The sequence below is a fragment of the Heterocephalus glaber genome, unplaced genomic scaffold (assembly GCF_053883595.1).
Source record: "Heterocephalus glaber isolate CG9 unplaced genomic scaffold, H.glaber_assembly_v1.0 deba00001457, whole genome shotgun sequence".
In the NCBI taxonomy this organism is placed as follows: domain Eukaryota; kingdom Metazoa; phylum Chordata; class Mammalia; order Rodentia; family Bathyergidae; genus Heterocephalus; species Heterocephalus glaber.
Window position 1 is genome coordinate 38591955 of NW_028258305.1, and position 19866 is coordinate 38611820.

The window sequence follows — 19866 nt, forward strand, 5'->3', positions numbered from 1 at the left end:
AATCTGAGGTTACTTGGCCCCTAACAACTCTGGGAAAATAAGTGTGAAGAGGGACCTGCCTGTAATCCAGGCCTCAGGAATTTAAAGGATTTCCTCAAAATGTCTTTTGTTCCAGAATCTACTCCTTCAAGCCCTATCCTCAAGGGTCAGCTAAAATGCTAGAAATTCAGTGAAATGGAACCCTGTCCTCTCCTAGCCTGGGGCCTTCTAAAGATAGAATGATCCTCGTATCCAGTAGGCCCTCGATCCTATTTGTTTGGTGGAATGATTGTCAATCACAGTTCTCAGACTGACTCAACTTCTATCATGAGAATGACTGCAGGAGCTTCGGGAGCCCCAGATCTGCTGGCAGCCATCAGCAGGGATGTGTTGTTCCTTAACACCTTCAAAGTCCCTGTTGTTCTTGTTTGAAGTTGGCGATGCTACAGACACCTCATTCCCTGACCTCTGCTGAGTCAAGAAACAAGCAGGCAGTTTGCACAGTACGCTAAGCAAAAAGAAAAGTTTAATAACCACATTGATTTGTCAGGCCCCAGGTGCCTAGACTAAGTCATTATAACTGCAAAAAATAAATCGCTTCAGTGATTTTTATTTGTGATTTTGTTTTGGCTACAATTGAGAGTCAGTAATCTCCAAGGCAATTGACTACCATTGCTCACTTGATCCAATAGCCTGAACATTCTACCTTGCACATTGTTGTCTTCTATCCTGTAGAAATCACCTTAAAAATACATTAATGACTCGTAGGGAATACAACCAGAGAGCCTGTTATCTTCCCATATTTCCTCATTTGGTTTGATTTTCCAACCTCCTATGTCCCTTTGTATCTTGTATCAGAAATCATTTGATTGGATCACATAAGTCAATTTTCCTTTACTTTGAGCTGTCTCACTGCTGTCCCTTCTGGCTTCTGTCCTGTACTGATGTTCTTGTGTCTGGCATCTCCAAATCTCCTTTTGTAGAAGTGATTTTTTTCTAAGAACTCTTACTCTAATCCCCAGGTTAGAGAAAAAAGCCTTCCCTTTGCAGTACACCTTCCTCGTATTCACCATGCATTTCTGCCCAGCTGCATTCAGTCTGGAATTCTGACAGAGTGTATCAGGACTGCCCTGGCTGGGCTGTTTTCCTCCTGAAGTTCTTAATCACAGTCCCTAAAAATTGGTGTCAGAAGATTTCAGTGGAATCTTGAAACAAAATAAGTACATGGGAAATCATGTACAGTCTGTGGACTATCTTAGTCTCTCACTGCAGGGACAAAATACCTGACACTCGCAAGTTAAAGGAAGAAAGCTTTATTTTGACTCAATCTGTAGAAGTTTCAGTCCATAATCAGCTGATTCCAAGGCAGGGTGGTAGGGCAGAGGAGAAACAGTTCACAGCATGGCAGGCAGGAAGCACAGAAGGATCAAGAGAGGAGGATGGATATACACCCCTCTAGGCCACGCCTACAGTGACCCACCTCTTCCCACCAGGCTTCACTTCTCAACATCACACCCTGCCATAAAGCCATCAGTGGACTAATCCAGTGATGAGTGTCACACCCCCATGATCCACTCACCTCCCCAAAACCCCACTTATGAGTACATGAGGCTTTGGGTGAACATCTAGATATAAATCATAGCATGGACTATTCCTTGACCCATTTGTTTTTTGTCCAGTCTTTAAACAGTACTCATTAACTGCTGTCTTTATGCCAGACAAATAAGCACCTATAACAGTCTGGGTATGTTCATAGATGCTTTTTTATCTCCAGAATTATTAGCTACACCTTGTTTTATTTTTTAAGAGTTGCTCTAGGGCAAGGGTTGGCAAACTATGCCTTGTGTAAACCAGCCACCTGTTTCTGTAAATAAAAATTTACTAGAGCACAGCCATGCTTTTCTGTTACATATTTTCTATGGTTGTTTTCATGTGACAATGGCAAAGTTGAGTAATAGTACTAGAGACAAGCCTAAAATATTTACCATATGGCCTTTCACAGAAAATGTTTCCCTACCATTGGCTTGTACGGCATGTTTTAAAATTTGATTATGTTTTTATTATTGAGTTGTAATTTTATATATTATAAATACAAGTCCCTTATCAGATATATGATTTGAAAATATTTTCTTCCACTCAATGGGTTATTTTTTCACTTTCCTGATGGCATCATTAAAATCATCAAAATTTTAAACCTCGAATTCCAGGCTTTCTGTTTTTTCTTTTGTTGCTTGTATTTTCTGTGTCATATCTAAGTATCCATCACCAAATATAAAGATATGAAGATTTACCCCTATATTTGCTTCTAAGAGTTTTATAACTTTAGCTTCTATTGTTAAGGTTTTGATCATTTTGAGTGAATTTCTGTATATGGTATGAGGTAGGAGTTAAACTTCATTCCTCTTTTTCTTTTTTTTTTGGATTACAGTTGACACAAGCTTTTTTAAAGATTATTCTTTGCCCCCCCGCATTGAAGTGCTGCCTTAGTATCTTCTCAAAACCAGTTAATCATAAATGTGAGGGTTTATTTCAATTCAATTCCATTGATCTATGTATTTATTCTTGTGCTAGTACTGCATTGTCTTGAATATGCTTCAATTGTATTAAGATGTGTTCCTCTTATTAAAGATTATTTTGGCTGAGATCCCTTGCAATTTCATATGAATTTTAGAATCCGTTTGTCAATTTCTACCAAAGAGTCACCTGGGATTTCATTAGGGATTGCATTTAATCTGTAGATCAATTTGTAGGTCATTTCCGTCCTAATACATAACATCTAACTCTTCAGATCCATTAATATGGTCCATTTTTCAGAATGTACCTGTATTAGTCAGCTTTCCATTACTGTAACAAACACCTGAGATAAATCAACTTATAGAGAGAAAAGGCTTCACAGCTCTGGAGGTCATAGTTAGCCTCGTTGCTTTTATGACAAGACAGTGCATCATGGCAGGGAGCATGTGGCAGAGCAAACTATTACTTCATAGCTCAATAGTGAAAAAAAGAAAAAGGAAGGGGCTGAGGTTCCAGTATCCCTTTCAAGGAGATACCAGAAGACCTCCCAGGAGGCCTCCATCTTAAATGCTCCACCACTTTCCAAAACCATCAACCTGGGGACTAAGTCTTTAACACATAGGCTTCTACGGGACATTAAAGATTCAAGCAGTAGCAATACATTTTGCACTTCTACAAAATTTATTTTTATTTTATCACTTTTAAAACTAATGTAAAGTTGTTTTCTTAATTTCACTTTTGGATTGTACATTGTAGCTGTATGGAAATGAAATGATGTTTTTATTCTGCAAACATGCCAAACTGGTTTTAATATTTCAATATTTTAGTTTTAATATTTTCAGGGAGTTCCTTAGGATTATCTGTATACAAGATCATATCATTTGCAAAAGGAGATACTTTTCCTTCTTCCTTTCCAACTGGATGCCTTTCATTTTGTATTGTTGCCTAATTGCTCTGGCTAGAACTTCCAGGAGAGTAGAATAGAAGTGACATGAGTTAATATCTGTGCCTTGTTCCTGATCTTAGAGGAAAGCATTCAGTCTTTCATAGTTAAGTATGATATTAGCAGCAGAGTTTTGTGCAGATGTCTTAATTACCTTGAAGAAGTTCCTTTCTATTACTTTTTTGTTGAGTAGTCTATCAATGAAAGGGTGTTAGATTTTGTCAGATGCTCTTTCTGTGTCTACTGAAATAATTCTATGATTTCAGCTTTTATCCTACTGATACTGTATATTGGATTAGCTGGTTTTAGGCATTAAACCAATGTTGTAATAAATCCTGCATAGTTGTGGTATATAATATTTTTATATGTTGCTGGATTAAATTTGCTAGTATGTTATTGAGAATATTTGTGTCTATCTGTTAGAAATGAGCTCCCAGACCTGTGGTGGTGGAAAGAATGCACTCAGACAACAAGGAAGAGAACTCAGGAAGGCAAAGTTTAAAGTTTAAAGTTTGCTTACGCAGAAGGGGACAAATGGACTCAGACATGAAGCAGCAGTTACACCAAGCAGTAAGGGGGGGGGGGGGCTCACGCAAGGGAAGCAGCTATCTTTTAAATTCATTAGCTAAATTCAAAGGTTTATAATCTATCGCGGTTGGCTAGTTTGGAAAGATCCAAAGGATTGCTGAGGGAAAGGAAGACTGCAGGTGGCAGGAAATCCTTGGCTATTGATAAGCTGTCTTGGTCTGTAGCTATGTTTCCAGAATTTAAACTGAGCAGGCATTTCCAGTAATTTTAGTATGTTCAGCAGGGGCCACCTAGGGTGGACTAAGATGGAGGCACTTCTGTTTATATCTTTTGATAGAAAAGGTGACAGTTTCCCACATGTCCATAAGAATATTGTTCTGGAGTTTTCTTGTTTTGTCTTCATCTGTTTTTGCTATCAGGATAATACTCTCTGTGTAAATGAGCCGAGAAGTGTCCCCTCTTCTCCTGTTTTGTTGGAAGAGTTTGTGAAAATTGGTATTATCTCATTAGATGTCTGATAGATTTTCAGTAATGAAGACATTTGGACCTGGGATCTTCTTTGCAAGATTTTTATAATCACTAATTTAATATCATTACTTGTTACTATTTGGATTTTCTATTTCTTAAGTCAGTTTCATTAGTTTGTTTGTATCTAGGAATTTGTCTACTTTATCTAAATTATCTAATTAACTGACACAATCCTAATTGCATTCTGTTAGAATCCTTTTTATTCTACAAATTTTGGTAGTAATGTCCTCTTTTTCATCCCTGAGCTCCGTGATTCAAATCGTCTAATTCTTGGTCAGATGAGCTATGCATTTATCAATTTTGCAAAGAACACACTTTGATTCCTAGATTTTCTCTATTTTCTATTTCATTAATTTCTGCTTTCACATTATTATTTCTTTTCTCTGCTTGATTTAGATTTATTTTATTCTTTATATTTATGTCTTATGGTAGGTGGTGAGATTATTGATCTTCCTTCTTTTTTAATACAGGCATAGCATCTACAGATTTCTTTTTAAACCCTACTTTAGCTGCTTCCCATAAATTTTGCTGTATTGTGTCTTTATTTTCATTATTCTAAAATATTTTATAATTTTCCTTGTGATACTTCCTTTTACCCACTATTTGTTGAGAAGTGTGTTGTTTACTTTTTACATATTTGTGAATTTCCCAATTTTTTCTATTAATTTCTAATTTTGCTCTATTATAGTCAGAGAAAATAATTTATATGAGTTCAATCCTTTTGGATGTAGTGATGCTTTTTTATGGACTAGTGTATAGTCTGTCCCAGAGAATACTTCATGTGAACTTGAGAAAAATTTGTATTCATGTCTCATGTAGAAAGCATGTAGATGGATCTCGGTTCTCTGCCTGATTCCCTGTCTGATAATCTTTACTGTGTAGTGCATTAATTTTAGATTAGGTGGTATTATTGATATCTGTGGACTTTTATCTGTCATTTTATAGTTTTCCTATATGCCTGAAATCTTTTTTGTTCTTTCTATGCCATACTATCTTCTTTTTTATTGTTTTCTACAGTAACATTTTATTTACATTTTTTTTCTACATTTTCTTTTGAATTATTTTTTCAGTAATTGTTCTAGGGCTTACCACATACATCTTCACTTATCAGAATCTATTTTATATTTACAGAAACCTAATTCTATTGAGATATAGAAATTTACTCTCATATAGCTCTAGTCCCCTTCACTTTAATAGTATGCATTGCATATATATGATATATAATAAGCCCAACAATAAATACATTGTTGTAAGGATTACTTTATGTAATTTTGCATCTTTTAAATAAGCTGATAATGTTCATTATGTTAAGTTTTTTATTTACCATTTCTTTTCATTTGTTTTCATTTGTTTCTGTGGATAAAGAATTGCTGTCTTATTTCATTTCCTTACTCCCAGCAATATGATTGTGTGCATATTATTTTATAGGACTGCTTTTTATTTGTTTTTTGGGTTTTTTTGGTACCGGGGATCAAACTCAGGAGGCAGGCTCTACACCACTGAGCTTAATCCCCGGCCTTAGAACTGCTTTTTAAATCTTCAGAGAAATGAAAAACCTAAGCATTTAAGATATCTTTTATAATTACACAGTTACCTTCACTAGTGTTGTTTGTGTGTGGAATTAGAGTCTGATGTTACTTTTAATCTGAAAGAATTCCTTTTGTATTTTTTATAAGGCAGGTCTATTACCAACAGATTCTCTAAGATTTTTGATTTGGAAATGTTTTTATTTAACCTTCATTTTTCAAAGACAGGTTCATTAGATATAAGACTCTTGGTTGACAGAGATTTTTCTTTCAGCACTTTTGAGTATTTCCATTGTCTTTTGGCCTCCAGTGTTTCTGGTAAGAAGACAGCTGTCAATCTTTTTGATACTGTTTTGTAAGTGATAAGTTATTTTTCTCTTGCTGCTTTTAAGATTTTGTCTTTTAATATTTTTACAATGATGAGTTTATATGTGGATGCTGTGGGTTAAATTTTGTCTTCCAAAAAGATATGTGGAAGTCCTGAACCCCAATACCTGTGAATGTTTCTTTATTTGGCTCTCATGAAGTCTGCTTCCCTGCATATGAAGAAGCCTTTAGTATTACACTTCAGAGGGCACAGTCTTGGGCATATACAGCCATCCTATGGTGACAAGTTTTAACAGAGGTTTCTTTGTTCATTTTCTAATCTCTGTTAAACTAACTGCCTCTGTTGGCCTCATACCCAGCTGTTGGTATACACTTGTTGTTCCGTTGTTTTTGTCAAAGTCTGGGGCATATACTGCCCCACAGTTGGTCCAATTAGTGTATGTCTCTTTACAGGAATAGTTTTTGAGGCTAGTGTTTGAAGGCTTTTTTTTTCCTTACTCCAAGAAGTTTCTTCTTAGCCTATCTGTGATTCTCTCTTATTAAAAGATGACCTCTTGTTTAACTTGTTATTCTCCTGAATCTACCAATCAGTTATCAGTTGTTTACCACCAGAATAACCATTATTTTTGAGAGCACCCTTCAGCTTGAATTTCCCCATCCTCTATTTCAAATAAATTTAGTTGCTTTAAGGAGAATTTAGAGATCTATTCTTCTAGTTTAATTTTCTCCGTGTGCAAAATCTCTAAGTTAGAGCTCTGGGACTGTGAACAGAGGGTTATGGTTGAGTTTTCTTGGGATGATACCTTACTTTATGAGTAGGGTTCTAGGCAGGGTTAACAGATTCTCTTCTCAACTTGTCTCTCTCAGCTTGAACCTTCACCTACAAACGAGCTGTAGTAAAAGTGAATAGGGTTTCATTACCCTCTGCATGTCAGGTCTAAAGTAGAACCTTCACCCTGAGTATGGGCTAAGTGGCAAAAGGGCATCCGGGTCTGTTGGCCACATTCACCTGGAATTTAGCTTCTGTGACCTGCAGCTAGAGAACATGAGAAATACTGTGATCTATCTTTTCTGTGGAGATACCGAGCCCTAGATGATGATCTTGGAGAAGAGGGTTTCTCTGTTTTCAGCTGAGCCTTCCTGGAGTGAACTTTCTGTCGTGTTGAGCTGGGAAGGGAGAGAAGAGAGTGGGTCCTGGTTCAAATATTACAGACTCTTGTACATACTGACTTTTAACAGATTTTTTGAATAAATTTTCTCCATTTGTGTATTTCTTTATGACAGTTTCTAAAAACTTCAAGTTGTTGTATTTTTCAAAAATAATGTTTACCAGTTATGGCTCTTTCACTGGGGAGAGGTTGTGCAAAGCTCCTCATGCCACCATTTCAAAAGTGGGATCCCTCTGCAATTCTTTCTTTATATTTCTCTGTCTCTTGCCAGATGGTGAGCTCCTTTAGAATGGAAGTTCTGTCCAAATATAATTTCTGCCTACATGTACTCTGTGCCAGGAACTATGCTAGATGTTCTGTGAATTTTTATTTCTAATCCCCTAACTAGTAAGTTGGCTATTATAACCACTCTGTAATTGAAGAAAATGAGTCCTACAAGGTTGTGTGTCTTGGCCAAAATCTTATTGTTAGTCAATGTTGAAGCCAAGAGCTCAAGCCAAGTCTCTCTCACTAAATCCTATGATCTTCCCACCCCACCATGCTGCCAGGGTGTCTCTAGCTCCTAGCATAGCACCTAGAGCACATGTGCCTCCTGAGTAAATAAAGAAATTATAAATGAATGAACAAACAATTGAACTCTTAAGACAAAAGAAGTCCAAGATTATCAATATCTGCTGCCTTCTCAGTCCTTTCACATTTTGCTTTTGGGCTGAATGATGTACTTTCATGGCAACTTCCCTAATTTGGCTAGTTTCTTTGCCTTAATTGTAATCATAATATATAAGAACAACCCTAATCCTAAATTCATTAAATTAAATCAGTGGGTATTATCCAGCTACCATGTTCATGAAGTATAATGCAAGCTCTCTGAAATTTATAAAAACTCTTCCCTTGGAGGGAAGATCACATTAGTATTCTTTTATTCAATTTGATTTTTGCATAGTTTTTCAGTTTGGTTGTTTTAGGTTGCTCATACTTAATATTGTATTGTTAATCAACTATTCAGATACACTATTCACAATATGATTATACCTAAACCTGTCTCCAGAAAATACGTAGATCTGTTGGGCACCCTAAAAGTTGAATCAATAGCTTAATTCCAAAAGTGAAATTCACTTTTGTTAAAGCTTCGCATTATCTTTCTTTCTCTTTCTTGTTTAGAATTAAATTTTCATTGCCCATGTAGCACATGGATTATCCTTATGAAAATGTCTATGAATACATACCTGTGTGTATGTACTACATTAAAAAAAGATCTGAAAATATGTGCTCTTAACTTATCATTATGATTACCTCTGGGGATAGAAATGGGAAAGAGAGAGTCTGCTGGTTGAAAAGAATGTTAGGCTTGTCTGTAATGATTTTTAAGATTTTACGAGGAACACTTACCTTCCTATCTCTGTGTTCCCTCTGTTTATTGTCATTCTTAGCGTGCACACGTGAGAATGTGTACATGCCTGTATGTATATGAGGTAAGCTCAGTCAAAGCCTCCTAGTAAAGAGATTCCTCCAGTTTCCAGAGGAGTCACTCACCCCTTCTTGTTTTTTGTATCTTTTTTTTTTTTTTTTTTTTTGGTACTGGGGATCGAACTTGGGTCCTTCTGCTTGCAAGGCAGGTAGTGGAACATTTTTTGCATCTTGCGTAGGAAAAATGGGGTGTCATTATTCTTGTCTGTGCCTTTTTTCTCTACAGTGTACATGTTCTATTAACTTTGTCTATTGCAGTTTATGCCAATTTTATGGCTCAGATTATTTGCCCAGTAAACATCAGTTGATCATGAAGAAGCAGAGAAAATTGAAGAGGTTCTTCAAAAGACATAGTCTGTTGCCAATAGCAAGTTGTTGCACTACTTAGAGAATATGGCTGAAGCAGCATGTGGAAGACAAATTGAGATGGGGCACAGGGCAGACATTCGTTCTGACCATCTTCCCCATTGAAGGACCCACATGGTGGGTTAGGCCATGCAGTGTGGTGGAGAGCAAGGTCTTGGGGGTTCCAATCCTGGTACACATCTTAGTTTTATCTATTATTAGAAGGCCTTGCAGGAAAGTCAGGTTCTTTCAGCAAGTCTCAGTTTCTTCTTCATTCCCCCACTTCTTCTCCTTCCACTTTTTCTTTTCTAGAATTAAATGAAATGTTATATGAAAATTATAAAAGGCAAATTGGTGGTAGACACTTGTAATCTGAGTACTCAGGAATCTGAAGCAGAAGCAGGCCAGCCTTGACTATTGCCTAAAAAACTATATTATATATATATATATATATATATAGAGAGAGAGAGAGAGAGAGAGAGAGAGAGAGAGAGAGAGAGAGGAGAGAGAGTTCTGTAGCAGCTGGGGCACATAAGTGGTATTCCATGAATTACTGCCAATCTCTTTTCCCTATGTTAAGACAGAAAAAACTTACTTCTTTTGGCATTAAAGTATTTCTTACTTCTGAATAATATGGGAAGTAGTTCCTTCCCATGCCCACCTCTCCTGGCAGTGTTGGTGACACCTAGAGGTAAAATTCCTTAAGCTAAACAGAGATCTGACACAGGAGAAAAGAATTTAACAAATGCTGTTATGACTGAGGCTTGGAGTTGTCATAGGGCCAGGCACTGCTTCTGAAGCCCCTCCTGAAAGGGCTTCTAAGATGAAAGATTTCCAATATCTGTAGGATGAGGAAGGCTGGGGCCCCTTGAGGAACAATAACCCTAGGCCATGGCAAATGCTCTCATCCTTTAGATGAGGAATTTCATGAAAAAACAGCAGCTGGCAGGAGATGTCACTGGCATCTCTTATTTCCATATAATGAGCTTCATGTAAAGGATATCTGACAAGTCTCAAAAAAAGAAAGAAAAACTAAATTAAAAAATTCCTTGTGTGTGTTGCTTTTATCAAGCATGATTTCTGAAAGTAAGTACTAGAAAATATGGAAAATGCTCAGTAAGTTTTTACAATCAACCAAGTTCCTAAGTCACTAATGCCAAGGTAGTCCTCAGCATGTGGGATAAGAATCCTGAGCTTAAGAAGGCCTCCCATGTCAGTCATCCTTTAGGCTGTCCTTTCGTAAGGGGAACTGTGTTTTCCGTTAGTGAAAAAATCAAGAGACTCTAGTAACCCTCCTGAATCTTATCTGATTTCACTGGATACCTTTAGCTTCTTCTGAAAAGGACTTGATTATCATTAATGTTCTTTTCAACATTTGAATTCTACGGTTGGCTTAGAGGGGCTGAGCCACACCCCCTTTCCTATCGGCTTCTACAGTACTACCTGGTTTTGGTTTTGAGACTCATTCCTTGGCCTCGCCTTAAGGACAATGCTGAAGGAGCTTTAGTGTGGAGGCCTTATCGAAATGGAGTTGTCTGGAAAACTTCCAGAGAAAAAGTCCATCTAGAAGTTAATCTTTCTTTTTTTTTTTTTTTTTTTGGTGCCGGGGATGGAACTAGGGACCTTTGACTTGCGAGGCAGGCACTGGCAGCACTGAGCTAAATCCCCGGCCCCTGGAAGCTAATCTTAAACACTTAGAAGTTAGGATAGAGAGAGCTTGGCTAGAAAATGAATTGGTTTTCAAAAATTTCTAGCAAAGGCACTTCCTCAAGACATAACAGTGAAGTATTCTGTAGTTTATGAGTTGCAGAAGGGAGGTTCAAATACAAAACCTCTTCCCTGCCCCAGCTGAGGCTGTAATCTGAGCAGAGGTCCTTAGGGTGCCTTACCAAAATCTGGCACATAGGATCTGTAGGCCTGACTTGAGTGCTCCAGTCTCTGAGATGCAAGAGGCAGCCAGACCAAACATTAGAGAGTGGTATGGAGTCGCATCTCAATCTCATGCTTATCTCTGCTGGGTCAGAGGCCAGTCACAGAGTCACAGATTGTTAGAATGGGAAGGGGTCTTAGAAACAATGTTCATGTCCACATTTTTAAAAGAAACGGGTGCAGGGAAATCCGATGGCTTTCCTAATCCTCCTCTCCAAGTGTGTCCCTCAGGGTCATACACCTCACTCCTCTTAATGTTCACAGGAAGCATGCTGGTAGCCACGGGCCCCATTTCTCTTAATGTTCACAGCTACCAGCATGCTTCCTGGCACATGATAGGTGCTCAACAAACATGAACCCAATGAATACACACTGTGCTGGTGCCTCGGGGGTGAAGCTGAAATTACACGCAGGACTCTCTTCTACCCCATCACTCAAGTCAAGACTCACCACTGCTTTGCACATTCAGGCACAGACACGTGGAGCTAAAAGCAGACTTGCAAACAGTGGCCTCCTGCCTGCACTCAATCTGTACAGCTTTGCCTCTCATTGCTGCGCTGACCTCTGGGTCAAGGGGGCTGCAGCTTCCAGCAGAAGATGTCTATTGCCACTGGACTGGAGCCAGTTGCTCCTTTGGAAGCCAGGACAGATGGAACCAACAGTGCTATTCTGCCACGGGTGCCTTGGGCTGAACAGAGACTAATAGTGTGGAGGCCACAGGGGTCATGGGCCTCCAGCAGACCCCAGCCATTGCTTTTCCTTCCACATTCTGTGATAGAGGACGATGTGGCCTCTATGAAATGTCCGTGGCATCTGCTGCGGTTCTGGGTGGGTTGTTGCAAAGCATAGGAGCAAGTACAGAGTCTAGAGGTGTGGTCTGCCCAGCATTCCATTTCTCCAGACTTTTTAAATAACAGGCTGCAGGGCTAGCATTTCTCCTCTCTGTAGTTATTATCTGTTTCTTTTTGCAAAGCAAGATGTTTCCGTGAAGGGCGCTGGGACTGTAAGGCAGGTCATAAAGGGTGACAAAGCAGAAAGAAAGTCGCCCAAAGTCTCCTCTGCCAGCGATTCACTCTGCCTGGTTATTCAACCACACAGAGGAGTTTCGGGCCTCACTCTTAAATGGTTTCATTCATGATGATTGACTTCAGAGATTTGCCAGTGCCTTTCACAGAATGTTAAGCAGGAAAGAATTTTTGCCTCCTTTGAACCAGCTGTTAGGAGGCCCTGGTTTCGAAGGTCTGGGATGAGGAAAGCTGGAAGGAAAAACAGTCTTCTGCTGGAGAGCATTCTTCAAATGAGAATAACCACCAAATAAAGATGACAGTGAACCTGGGAGCAGCTCCATGGGGTGAAATTGATACTTCTCAGCACTCGGGTATTTTTCTGACCAATTCTGAGCAGTGTCTGAAACCTGAAGATACTAGTAAGAATTTGCCTAAGTAAGATGTCTTCACTTCTGAGTATTCGCTACCATTGGTCCCTAGGTTACAGAAGCTGCGGAAGGTCTGAATTTAATTGTTGTACTTTAGTAATTCAGTTGGAGGCATTTCAGGTGTGTTCCTCCCTTTCCAGGGAAATTTTCAGCACCCTGGTTCAGACCTTCTCCCCTCAAAATTTCACACCTGCACTAGCTTACCAATGCAGATTTGAGGCCATTCTTCACAATTGTTTTATCATTATTTTTGTTACTGCTAATGCCAATGCATTTTTGGACAACTTTAAGTACTTTCCTGATGAGATACCTTCACAAGCTTCCCATTGACTCTTAAATGAAAACCAAACTCCTTCACAGAGTAGTTAAGACCCTTTACAAACAACCAGTTGTCCTCAGCTTAGGCCACAATAATCCTCTATGTGAGCTCTCACTCTAGTCAGGGAGGTTCACTCAACATTTTCAAACAGTCTTCACACTTTCACAAATTTCCAACTCAGCCAGCTGTTCCTTAAGTTTCTTTCTCCACCTCCAAGGCCCTCACCTCCCATCTCTGCCTGTTCTGTTCCAAATTATGCTCCAGGACCATGAATGCTTTTTTTATAACTCCTGCTTGGGAACTCCTTCTATTATATGAGTAAATGGTTTACTTCCCCAATAAAATATAGTGTTATTGACAGCAAGTACCATGTGTTTTGTCTTTCCCTCTAACCTACAAAGCCCACTGCTTTGCATATTGCACAAACTTTAAAAATAGTTTTTAAGTGATAAATATAGAATACGTGATCAACAAATCAATTCATTAATTCTGGACATAGTTTCCCTTAATATCCATCTCTATTTTCTTATGCCTCAAAGCAAAGAAACTCACCTCTCAGTATAATTTAAATAGAAAGTTAAAATGGCACTAATTTTGTTTTATTTTACTCTAGCTTCCTTGGCTACAAAAATACTTTAAGAGAGCAGACCATAAAAACTTAGACCTCAGGTCTTCATCTTGTGGTCCCAGGAATTACCAAGGAGTGCTGAGGTATAGAGATTAGAAAACATCTGAAATTGGACCAACAAGAGTACACTCGTACAAGAAGCTGACTGCTTTCTGGGCAGGGTGAATATTTGTTCATTGAAGAGTTGATTTAGTCCTCAGAGGTTATAGAGCGGCGTACTAGCTCTCTATGGTTTACACAAATCACTGCAGGACTACAAATCCAGCCAGTAAAAGACAAGCCACTACTTATTACTTGTAAGTATGGTGTTTTTTTCTATTGGAACCACCAAAGTGGATTTTTTTATACTTCCTGACCTATCTGCAAAGTCTGTATCTGAAAATCTTCACTTCCCTTAATTATTTTTGTAGCCATATATTCTATTAGTCATGCTTCGTCTTTAAAATTCTAGAAAAGTCAAAATTAGATTTCTGAAGCCTTGGCCATATTTGAGATTTCTAGAATCTAAAAGGGAGTTTGCTCCTATTTCAGATTATGAATCAGGTACTAATAGAAAGAAAGGACTACAAAAGGGCTCCCCTGTAAATTGGAGTCTCATTCCCTGATCCCATTCTTGTTGGGTATGTACAGGCATTCAGAGGTCTGGCAGAGACTGGGAATACTCACAGGGATGGCTCTGTGCCTGACCTGCCTTCCAAGCCCTCCTCATCTGCACTTTTAGTTATGTGTCCTTGTACTAGTCAAGGTTCTCCAGGAGGAAAGAACCAGTAGGATAGATAGATAAGTATTTTTTTAAAGGAAACTTTTTACAAGATATTAGTTAATCAGATTATGGAGGTCAGGAACTTCCACGATACGTTGTCTGCAAGTTGAAGAACCAGGAAATCCAGTGGTATGATTTGGTTAGGCTACACAGGCCTGAGGACCAGAGGTATAACCCTTGTCCAAGTCTCAGGGCCTGAGAATCGCAATGGTGGAATGGAGGGTGGGGTTGCTGCTGGACCTAGAGGCCAGAGGCCAAGAAATGGGAGCTCTTAAGTTCAGGAGTAGGAGAAGATGGATATCCCACTTCAAGAAGAGAGAGAACCCATCTTTCTTCTACCTTTTTGTTCTATTCAAGCCACCAATGGATTGAATGGTGTCTGCCCACCCTGGTAAAGGTGGATCTTCACTGCATGACATAGTAATCCCAAGTAAAGTAGACATCGATGCTGATCTTTTTAGAAACACTCTCACAGACACACCAGAAATAATATTTTAGCAACTGTCTGGGTATTGCTCACTTAGCCCAGTCAAGTTGACACATAAAATTAACTATCGCAGTGCTTGAAAAAGTGGCTCTGATTGGGGAACCTGTGCATTTCCAACCTAAAGTAATTCTCTGTCCAGTCTTTACAGAGCTTTACAGAGCTGCAGGAACAGACTGAAAGATCAAATAGATATGTCAAATGGATTCAGAGTTTCTTGAGGAAAGCTTACTAGAATGGGTGTCCAAATAGAGATTTAGCTGAAAAAACTGGAGTGGGAATAAAGAATGTGCCTTTGGGGCATAGTGGAAAAACAAAGGGCTTGAATGCCACCTCATCTTGCTAACCATGTATTTTGAATCTCTCAGTGTCCATGTTTTCCTCTGCTGAACTGAGATGATACCTATCATGAAAGGTTGTGAAGATTGTTGCTAACTTAGAGCAACAATTTACTATGTTCTCCCTCATGAATCGGGCAAGATTTGAGACTGTGCCATTCTGGATAATCACTTGTTAGTGAGCAAAGGGGAAGATTAACTGTGCATGGAAGCATGTGATTTTTTAATGTGTGGGATATGCAAGTGTGGGATACATCTGCATATAGGCACGTGTGTGTGTGGACACATCTCCTCATGTCCTGTGTATGCATGCATGCGTGGGTATCCTCCAGGCAGCATTCTCTGGAGTGACTAGAAGTTTTGATAACCTCCCTTCTTGTGCAGTCTGCCTTGAATGTGGCACTTTGAGGACCCCAATTATAGACTCTTGTCTCAAAACAGCCTGGAAAACATGAAGACAAGTCTAACAAACATTGTCTCATTAGTTCAGTAAAACCTTGCTAATTTACCCTAATTGTGGAGAAGGATCATTTGCATTCAGGAAATGTCTGGAAGGGGCCTACTTTAATAAATAGACAGGACTTATTTGTAATTAGTAGTGCCACTAGCACACAAACAATCAATGTGCTCATGTCCTTAAAAACAGTTTGTTCTTATAAGTGGGTTGCACATTCCCAATGTCATTTTGAAGCTGCTAAACAAGGAATAACCTGGGAGCAAGGGTCTTTTATTTTGCTACTTCCTAATAAACAACCCTATAAAATATGGCCAGTGGAACTGAACTAAGACCTACTTGCAAAGAGAGAGGGAGATAGCAAAGGCAAGAAGAGGCTTTTGGTAAGATTTTGGACTCAAAAGACAAATTCTAGTCCTGGCTCTGTCCCCAGACTGCCAAGTTACTTTATCATCCTGAGTTTGTTCCTCATCTCTCAAAAGAAAGAGGTTAGCTAAATGACCTTCCTGTGTTTTTAAGTGATAGCGTTTCAGAGCTATAAGAGAATTGTCCAATTCAACCTCCTTGGTTTTACGTGGAAAGATAGTTATATTCTCCTCTGAGAAGGTTGGGCCTATTTTTGATGGTGCGTATGATTGAAATAAAGGTGCAAGAAGAGAGTAGAGTTGAAATAACTTGACCTAGGTTAAGGTTCAATCAGAGGACAGATGAACAGAGAACAGGGCACACAGTGAAGGCAGCCAGAGAAGCCAGAGCTGGGCAGTGGCTTAGAGAGGTGAGCAGAACTACCCCCAGATCAAAGAGCAGAACAGGTCAAAGGCCCCAGTGGAGAAGGCAGGCAAAATGGAAGCCTACTAGGCCTTAAGGTCACAGGTAAAAGTCTTAGCAAAGGAAATAAAAACTCAACAAAAATGTTAGGCCATGGGTCCAACTCATCAGAGAAAAGGATGAGGCTCAATAGGGAGCCACTGGCCCCCACCAGTGCTAGTAATTAGAAGGCCAGAGGTCCAGAGGCGTCTTCTCTGATTAAAGTTTAAGGAAGTCCTGAACTTGTGCATTGTTTCCTCCCTTCTAGAGCAAAGTAGAGTAATAAATGAGGAGCTGGCTGATTGAACGGAGCTTCATACAATGGATAGCATCCAGGTAGAAACAGTTCCAACTGGCATAAAAGTACGTACTGCTGATGGCCCAGGTGAGCTATCAGATAAGAGCTGGAGTGGAAGATCTGAGAGTTAACGTCACAGAAAGTGGCACTGAGGCTGTGAGAGTGGATGAGCTCTCTTCAGAGAGAGAGTAGAGGAGACAAAAGGAACAAAGAGTCATGGAAGCTCTTTACCTTCTGGCCAGGTAAATAAGTTGAAAGGTGACCTATCTTCTTACCTCTCTGGATAATAGTGAAGTATACATTGAGGATAGGTTGGAAAAAGGATGAGTAGCATTTCAAAAGAGACAAGCACAAATATGGGCTTGCCTTCCTGGGTTGCATGTTATCAGCTCTGCCTATCTGTGTCTGTCCTTCACTTTTATTATTGTTCATTGATCAGATCGCATCGCCATTGTCTCCAGAATGCAGACTACAACGAAACAGGCCCCAGGTTTTCCTTTTCTTTAGAGAGAAGTGTGAGCTGTGATATGGAAACCACAGAAATAAATCAATCAATCTCTTGATGCAAATGTTTGTATGTTTCCTTCTCCTTGGGCAATTCCATCCCAGAGAAAAATTAGCAAGTCCTGCCCTTTTCTCAATTCTTTTTTCTAACTAAACATTCTCAAGCTCAATATTGGTGACCTTAAGGCCATCAGCTGGGGCAGCAATCTCAGAAAGGTCTGTCAACCTCCAAAATACCTCTCTTCCAAGTCTGAAATTCATAGAACTAAAATTTCTCATCTTCCTAATCTTTCCCCCTAAAAAAATGAAGAACCGATGAGGAAGATGAAATGTCCTGCCAAAGGTCATTAGTGAATATAGTGGACTCAAAAGTATTTCCAAATCAGAGTATTGGTACGTCTCTTTTAAAGAAGAAAAGACTATTTTATGAATCCCCATGATGTATCCCTTCATCTCTTGGGAATCCTAGGCTCTGAGTTAAGGATGTGTCAATTAGTTCAAGGTGGCGGGTGAGGGCAAATTTCTCCCAAGGGGTCTGGTGGAGATGGGTTCTATGCTCCTTGCCCACTGGCACATATCCTGAAGTGCATGTGGCTGTTGCCCTTCCTGGTGTGTTCTTGTCCTGAACTCTACACAGACCCAAAAGAAAGGTCTTTCCAAGGGTACTTTGGCCTCCAGGAATCTTCCCAGGTGCCACCCTGGAGCCTGCTCACTCTCTCTCCTTTGACCTTGGTGATATATCTTTCTCTGCCTCTAATGCTGAGGGCCCCTGGGACTTCTTGGTTTTCAAAACCACCCGTCTTGGGAATCGGCCTTTATTTGTCTCATTTCCTGCCTCAGATCCACACTCATCTAGAAGGTCAGGTAGAAGAACCTGGAGGATTTGCCAAGTGATACAGTGACCATCTGGGCCACCGTGGCATGACACATGGAGGAAGTACTGTGAGGCAGAGAAAGAGGGCTCATCCCTGACGATATTGTGAGGTTGCCAACATTCCTGGGTCACAGGATGTGTGGAATACTGGTGCACAGCTTACAAGAACTGAAGGGACTGAGGCAAATCCTAGACCTGTTCCCTGACTTTGCATAAAGACAGTCCCAGAGATCCTAAAAGTCTTACTGAGTTCCATGTGGATTAGGATATAGTACAAGGTAGTGGATGAGAATAGTTGACTTGAAGTTAGACAGACTTGGATCTTGAGTTCAGGTTCCACATCTGTTACCAGATGTGTGGTCTTGAGCAATCACTTAACTTTCCTGAAGTGTTGTTTTCTCATCATAATAGGCATACCTCATGGTTAAATGAAATAATGGCTATGAAGTACTTAACACAATGCCTGTCACTTAATAAGAGTTCGATAAATGTTAGCTGTGAATAGCAGCAAAGGCAGAATTAGAATCTCAGGTCTCTTGAATTCTTCATCTGGATGTTGCATATCTCATCCACAAAAGAAATTTAATTCACAGGTTTATTTTAAAAGATAAAGAGCTGCCTCAGATCTGAAAGTAATGAATTCCAGACAGCTGGCACAGTTGCTGGGGAGGTAAGGGACAGTTCTACCTGCACAGGATTGAGAGTGGACTACAAGAGAAGTGTGTGGGCTTCACTCACAAAACAAGGTGTGTTGCTGGCAGGAACAGCTAGTCCTTGGACAGGCCCACGCATGTGTCATGGGTTGGGGAACAGGAAGTTCTACCTGCAGATCATTATCCAAGGCCATTCTTACCTGAAAATTCTGGTTGTTTTAACTTCCTGATACAGATGCCCCATGAATCAGGGACCTTCTTGTATCCACACAGCTCCTGCAAATGAGCACAGGCACCAGTAGTGATTGGTGAACTTGTACTCACTGGTATGAGACCTCTGAGTTCATCAGGGATCTCAGGTTCACTAAAGGTAAACTTGAAGACAGCCTGTTCATAATTGAATGCATAGTCTCACAGGTTTTCATTCTGTCTCTGATCCTATGGAGTCCTCATATGAGCGATCCAGAAGGAAGGAAAAGAAATGGAGAGGTTTGAGAGAAGGGCTTTGGGAGATCATAATCCCTAAGGAAGACTTGGGGAAGGTGCATGGTGGCAGACTTGGTAGAAGGAGGAGTTCCTTTGCCCTTTTCCAACCTTCCTGCACTGCACCCCAAGTGGAATAGTAGAGGTTGACTTTCCCAAGGTCATGCTCATCAGTGATATGGATAGAGAAACGTCACTCCAAGCCTTGTTGGTTGTGCAATTATTCAAATGCTTTGCTTGTAATACAATCACAGCTCTGTGCTCTGATTATTGGCATTATCAGTATCATCTATTAATGGGTTTTGAGGTCCTCTGGGTATATGGTATTGTACAAAATGCTAAAAGGTGTCAAATACAGACAAGGGAAAAAATAAAGAGGAAAAAGAGGCAAAAAGTGGACCAAACCAGGCATCATTCTGAGTAGCAAGATCTAAATCAGCTTGAATCTATTTGTGTGCCCTAATCCTAAAGGTCCAGGGCCTACTAAGTTTCAGAAAGGCATTGATTATTCCAGGGTCCTCTTTATCATTGCTGTCATCATTATTTCAGCTGTCTCTTTTTAACTAGAAGT

General features: G+C 39.7%; 1 protein-coding gene across 1 annotated transcript in view; it reads left to right on the plus strand.

Annotated features, from left to right (window-relative positions):
* Alk (ALK receptor tyrosine kinase) overlaps positions 1-19866 on the plus strand; it is a 703900-nt gene that overhangs the window by 475262 nt on the left and 208772 nt on the right. The gene's annotated exons all lie outside the window — the stretch shown is intronic.